This window comes from Numida meleagris, chromosome Z, assembly GCF_002078875.1.
Source record: "Numida meleagris isolate 19003 breed g44 Domestic line chromosome Z, NumMel1.0, whole genome shotgun sequence".
Classification (NCBI taxonomy): Eukaryota; Metazoa; Chordata; class Aves; order Galliformes; family Numididae; genus Numida; species Numida meleagris.
Window position 1 is genome coordinate 73,736,519 of NC_034438.1, and position 6,994 is coordinate 73,743,512.

Sequence of the window (6,994 nt, forward strand, 5' to 3'; positions counted from 1 at the left end):
ATGCTATTTAAATTTCAGTGAAGCTGTAATGAGTTAAGCTAGCAAAACGCAAATGGACTTTCAGGGTAACATCAATCAGCTCTAGGAAAGGAAGCAGGGAGAGAGGGAAGGAGGTATCTGGGGAGAGAAGAAGTGAAAATGAGTGACAAAGACTGAGTATAGCAAAGCTGAAGTATAGAAGGTCTCAGGGAAAATAGTAGGGAAGTAAAAATTCTCTTTACATAATTAATGTTCCATTAATTCTGTGTCCTTAAATAAATATGATTCACTTTGCTCATGTCTGTTAGATTTCCCCTTCACATTGCTTCAGCACACAGGCTGCTTCATATTCCAGTAAAGAAAACTTACACCATATGAAAATAATTGACTGTACATTTTTATTATGTTATTGCCTTTTCTTTTTGATTGACAGTGCAAGAGTACACACCTCATGCAAAGCAATTCTTCTAACTTAAATCAATCCTAAAATATGTTCATATTTTATGCATTTATGCTTATAGTTTGAAAAAAAAGCATTTCTAAAAAACAGCACTGCCTTTTGGTTATCCAATGAACAAGTCACTGGAGATGCCCACATCTCATCTAGTGAGCATTTACTTGCAGTGTTTTGAAACTGCTACATATTTAGGGCTCACACAGCTGCTGTAGTCTTAATGAAGTGGTTAATGATGTGTGAATTATAGATTCTGACAATCTCTTTAATAAAATCAACAGGACTGCATCCACAGTCTACCACAGCAGCTAAATAACAACAATACTGTCTGCTTAACGTAATACAGTATCTTTAAATACAGTCTCATTCTTGCATTCTTGTCCTGAGAAATTCTTGTCACCACAAAGAGGAAAGTAAGCAATGAAGAACAAGCTGATATACGTGACACTTCATTTCTTTCAGTTTGGGAAATGAATGCACTAGCCACAGGAAATTTGCAAATAAAGCATCATACAGAGCAATGCGTTTTTCATTGGTATTGTAACAGCTTTTCTATGAGACTCTTTGTTGAAGCAAAGAACAATATAATATGTAGTGGACTTAGCAAAAAGTTTGCAGATTTTGTTTTGTTTTGTCTTCAAAAACATTTGAACTTTTTCTTCCCAACGGTTTTCCTTAAACAATTGTTTTCACACCACAGCTATGAAATTGCTATGCGAGAGTGCTGGACTACACTTATATAGAAATTAGTACAGTATGTGTGTATGTCAAGGGATATTTTCATATGCTCAGCTGATCAAAAATTGAATGTTTGTTGGAAGGGTCTTTTGTTTTGTTTTGGTTTTGGTAGTGAGTCTTATTCATAGCAGCTGATTCTGGGAAAATTTTAGGCCTGCCTTATATATACCTTTTCTAAGCAATCTTTATTACTATCTGATAGATTGAAAATAAACAGTAATGGATCTGTTAAAAATCAAGGCTACTTTACTTCGCTTGTTTGCTCTTGGTTGTTTTTTTTTTTTCCAGAAGTCCAGGGAGCTGACTTTCTCTCCCTTATTTAATAGATACTCCAGCAAGGAAAAATGAACTAAGCTGTATTCTCTAGCTCATATAATCACCTCATTAGTTTTCATGGTTCAGGCAATATCAGAAACAAAACATCTGAAAACTAGAAAGTAATTTTGCATGTAAAAGAAAAGACCACTGTGACTCAGCTATCAAAGAAGAATTTACCTAGCCTAAGCATGGACTTCCAAACATATTCGTGATACAATAAACCTGGTCTGCTGAATTGAGTTGGCGCAAGCAAAGTTGTTTTTTTTTTTTTTTAAACAGTAAGGGGACTAGAAGCTGTAAAGCCTGTGTCAATTATCACGTACAAACAAGCCAGAATAACATGCTCAGGGGAGCACAACCAAAACATTCAGCTAGTCTCCAGAAGCTGAGGGTCATTTTTCCTGCATGACAAAAACAGTGTTTGTGCAAGAAACATCAGCTCCTGTTTTTCTGAGCAAGAAGACTTCGATGTATTCCCTGCATTTGCACTTCTCTCCTCCTCTTTCCTTTTCAGCCTTCAGCTCCTGCTGCAATCCTTTGTGAACACATAGATGTGCATACCTATTCATGAAGGAACAGGAGTTTAAATAGAATAAGAGAATCATAGAATCATTAAGGTCGGAAAATACTCCTGAGATCATTTATTCCAACTATTACCCATCACCACCATACCCACAAAACCGTGTCCCTTAGTGCCATATCTCCATGTTTCTTGAACACCTCCAGGGATGGTGTCTCCACCTCTTCCCTGTGCAGCCTGCTTCAGTGCCTGGTCACTCTTTCAGAGAAAGAATTTTTTTCTAATAAACAGACTGAATTTCCCTGGTGCAGCTTGGGGCCATTACCTCTTGTCTGATCGTTGTTACCTGGGAGAAGAGGCCAACTCTTGCCTCATTAAAAAAAACTCCTCTCACATAGTTGTAGAGAGTGATAAGGTCTGCCCTGAGCCTCACCTTCTCCAGACTGAACAATCCCAGCTCTCTCAGCTGCTCCCCATAAGACTTGTGTTGCAGAAAATTTACAGCTTCGTTGCTCTTCTCTGGACACACTCCAGGGCCTCAGTATCTTAGCTGTAGTGAGGAGCCCAAAACTGAACACAGTACTTGAGCTGCAGCCTCACCAGTTCTAAGGACAGTCACCTCCCTGCTCCTGCTGGCTACACAATTTCTAATACAAGCCAGGATGCCATTGGCCTTCTTGGCCACCTGGGCACAATTCTGGCTCACGTTCAGCTGGTAATCAACTAACAGCCTCAGGTCCATTTTTCTGTGTGCAGCTTGCCAGCCACTCTGCCCCAAGACCTTAGCCATGAATGGGGTTGTCTTTACCAAACAACAGGATTCAGTAGCTGGTCTTGTTGAAGCTCATACAATTGGCTTCAGCCCAGCCATCCAGCCTGTCCAGACTTCTCTGTAGGGCCTTCCTATGTGCAGGCAGATCCCTCCCAACTTGGTGTCCCCTGCAAACTTACTGAGAGTGCAGTCAATCCCCTTGTTCAGATCATCGGTTAAGATATGAAACAGGGCTGGCCCCACTACTGGCCCCAAAAGAGCTCTTTTCCTAGCTGGATCTCCTAATCCCCAGCATTTCAGTTACCACATCTCTTCCACTGATACTTGTCCCACCCCTCTCAGTTAATAACTTGCTTAGCGCAATCGCAGGCAACACTCATTCTCCTTAAATCCACTTCAGTCATATCCAAAGGGAAAAATTTTAACTGTTTTTTTCTGCCTCTCATATCCCATGTGAACTGGGAGACCCCCACCAGCAGAATTATTTTCCCACCCTCTCTCCTTGGGCAATTCTGAGTACATGGGGTTGGTTTTCTGCTGGGGGCAGATGTTGGAGGGAAGGTGATTAAGGAAAGGCAGACCAGCTGGTAAGATCATCAGTCTTCTAGAAGATGTTTTAAAGCAGGTGGATTGGGCAGACCTTCCAGCTGTTTCTCAAAGCGCATCCTATTTTGCACAGGTGACAATCAGTGTGGAGAGAGTGGCTATACCTCTTGGTGAAAAATACATATCCCGTGCCCTGGAAGAAGTAGAGATATACCCTGTTGACACACATTTGAAGTTATTTATACATAGTAGGCTTAACTTCCTAGTAACACTATCACGGGAGTGAAAAAAAAAAACAACAAAACGATCACAGACACACAAATTCAATAATTGAAATCTCAGTTTACTAAATGCTGCACTGTCTCTTTCACTTCTATTAGCAGCAATCCTAGAAAAGTAGGAGCAGTAAAATTGCCATGTCAGGGAGTTAGTAGGCGTATGCTTCACAAAAGCATGTGCAATGAGAGCAAAAACAGAATAAATCTCTCTCAAGCATAATGAACCATCCACTTCAGGTGTCCTGAGCAGTTCCATATGTTACCAATATTCCCATTCATGTCAGTCAGTCCCTCACAGAATAAAACACCTCAGCTCCTGAACCGCATGGGAAGGGCACAGTTCTTGAATCAATAGCTTCCAGCACAGGAAATCCACAAACAAATGTGAAAAAACAGTCTGTACACAGTACTGAAGCCAAATGCACCCTTTTATTGTTTTTTTTTTTTTTTCCTTCTTCTTGTTGCTGTCATTGTTGAGAAAGCAAATAGTAGGGTAACATTTTACTTATTTAAGATTTTGCATTTTATTAACTTTGGATTAACATAAATATCCCAACCAGTATTGGCTTTCTTTAATTTTAGACCACCTACCTACAGGAGAAAAAGAGATCCAATCATACAATGATCCTCTGCTTCATTACCACACGAAAGAGGTTTATAAAAGCTTAGGATAAGCAATGGGATTTGTGAGCATGTTTTTGAGACAAACCTTAGAGATTTTTGAGGTTTGCTTACAATCCCTTGCCTTTTTCAGCAATCAGACATTAAAGGACCTTGGAGAAATACAGGTCATTAAATGATTCAGCTCTGGCCTACAGTGGTTGTTACTGATACCAACAAAACCTGTGCTTTCCATTTATCATATCATTAAGCAGTAGTTTCCAACTAGAAGAATACTGGCTTATTCCTGTTTTATTTTTTTTTCAGGATGATTTTCCAACCTGCCCCTCTTCATTTCCTTTTGTGTCTCAGAAGTGCACGCTTTCTTCCGTTACAAAATGCAAATTGTATGAACTGCTTCTAAGCTGGCAGTGGCGCATAACTGATTACAAAGATGTCAATATTTCATGAAACAGCAAATCTGCAAAATGCAGCAAGGTCCAAAGCTGGAGTAGATGCTTTCCTTGTTATTAGTCTTTTTCAGGCCCCTGTGGGAGCCAAGATGTTTTCATGTGGTTCAGGGACATCTAAACTGACATCTTGGTGGACTGCTCTGATGCCTTTGTTCAAGCACAGATTTCATCAATGTTGTGTTATAGTGAGTGTAAACTGGCATGACACCACCAAAATCAATGCAAATCTTATTTTTCTATTGAGAAGCTTTCCTCGGTGTAGTCAAAGCTTTCACACTGCAGCTTGCAGAAGAAGATAGTGTTGTACATTTTCACAGTCAGTAACACCACTTTCACCATGCTTTTGATGATTCTTATTTTCTAATTTGTGCAGCATTCTTCATATGAAACATTTGGCAAGCCATAACCAGCTGCACACAGCTGCTACTATTTCAGAAGTCTGCAATGAACAGCAGTTACCCCAGAACCCCTCATCCAAATTTAGATCTTCCACAGTTGTAGATTTTCACCTGACAGCATTCATAATTACTGCATTTCGGGAGAATGTTGTGGAGGAAAATATGCATTAGTGTACTGAAGTCCAGCAGGGTAAAGAAAGAAAGAAAAAAGGATTCTGACAAGCAGTGCTCAACACCTGTCAGAATAGAGACTGTGCTGATATCATTGGATGTCTGCACAAAGCTCTCTGCAATGGATTCGGATTAATATTTTGTTATTGTTTCTACTCTACAGAATTCATAACTTTGAGTTCATACTAATCAATAAATCAAATACAACATCACAAGTTGTGAAACATTCCCTTGGAAATGTGCCCAGTTCTTATTATGACTATGTCACTTAAAACAGAATTCTTTGCCTTTGTCTTCATGAGCAGGTATAAAAGCACTTCTATAGCCGACTGTCAGATAAAGCAAACTCAATTCATGTCCTATAATGACAAGGTCATGCACTGCATAGAACCACTTTTAGGTTTGCTTCAAGTAAGCTCAGATGAAGAAAAGCATCAAAATGTAAAAAAAGAGCCATTGAAGGGCTTGGATGAGTCACTCAGTCTCACCTGAGAATACATGCAGATAAAAAGAGTGTAGCTTTGATGGAGGCACTAGTGAATTGGTTATGTTTTCATAATGACTTCTTTACATTATTGAATACAATGAGAACTTTAAGGCCAACCGCAATAACAGTTTCTCATGAAAAATTAACAAAGAATTTATGGAAATGTAGCAAAAGTCCCAAAGCAATTAGCTTAGATTTCTCTAGAGTCTGAGAAAAGCCTGGATAATTGCAGGCAGAAACTGCATAAAGTGGCTATTTTCATTATCACAGGATACAGAAAGTCCATTTTCATCACAATGGGATATAATGATGTCAAAGCTAACATGGAGATATGTTTAAAGCGATTGAAGCACAGTTTATGGGATAGATTGATTTACACGGCATTCAGATCCATATTAAAGATCCTTCTTAAAGGGATGAGGTAGGTTTTACCTGGCGTCTTCAAAGCCTCCTGCAAGTTAGGAGGAAAAAATACATTGCAGTCTCAGGAAGCTGATTGTAAATTACCAGTAGAATTCACAGGAATGAATTTAATTTGTCATATAAGGACAAGAGTGAAATTGTAGTACAAACTGACAGGTGAGTATACATTTGAAAGTACCCATCACAGATATGTTTATAAGAGCACTTAGGATGCTAGTGCTGTGTAGTTTGGAAACGGAGCAATTGTGGCAGTCTAAGGTCATGTGAGAATCACTCTTAAGCTTGTAAGAATGTAACTCCTGTGACACATCCTCTGCTTTATTTTCTGTTTTGCCTACAAACAGTGTTGATGCACTTGATTTTATTTCACTGTTCTGCACATGACACACTCTCACCAATCTAATTACTTCTCACATGAACTGGAAAGTCATATTCTGGTTGGATGCCCATGCTCGAATGATTTATATTGCATAACACAAGCAGCCTCTCATAATCACAGATGTCCTTTGGAATGTCACACATTTCAAACTGCAGAGCATTTCCTCCAAAGACCTCAATAAATGGCTGTAGGTAAAAGTTTTCTATTACAGCACAACATAATTTCTGCGCTATTACAATGATCATGATGCAGGTACGGGCAGCATTGGTCTCCGATGGGATTTTAACTACAGACAAGCCTTATATGTTCTTACAGCTGAATGACATAAACAATGTTCATTCTAGGTGTTAGGCTTGATTATAATCTTGTTCATATCGGTGTAAATCAGAGCAACTTTGTTATTATTTCACATCAGCGCAAATCTCAGTGCTATGGGCTAGCCATTTTTCCACTAGTCT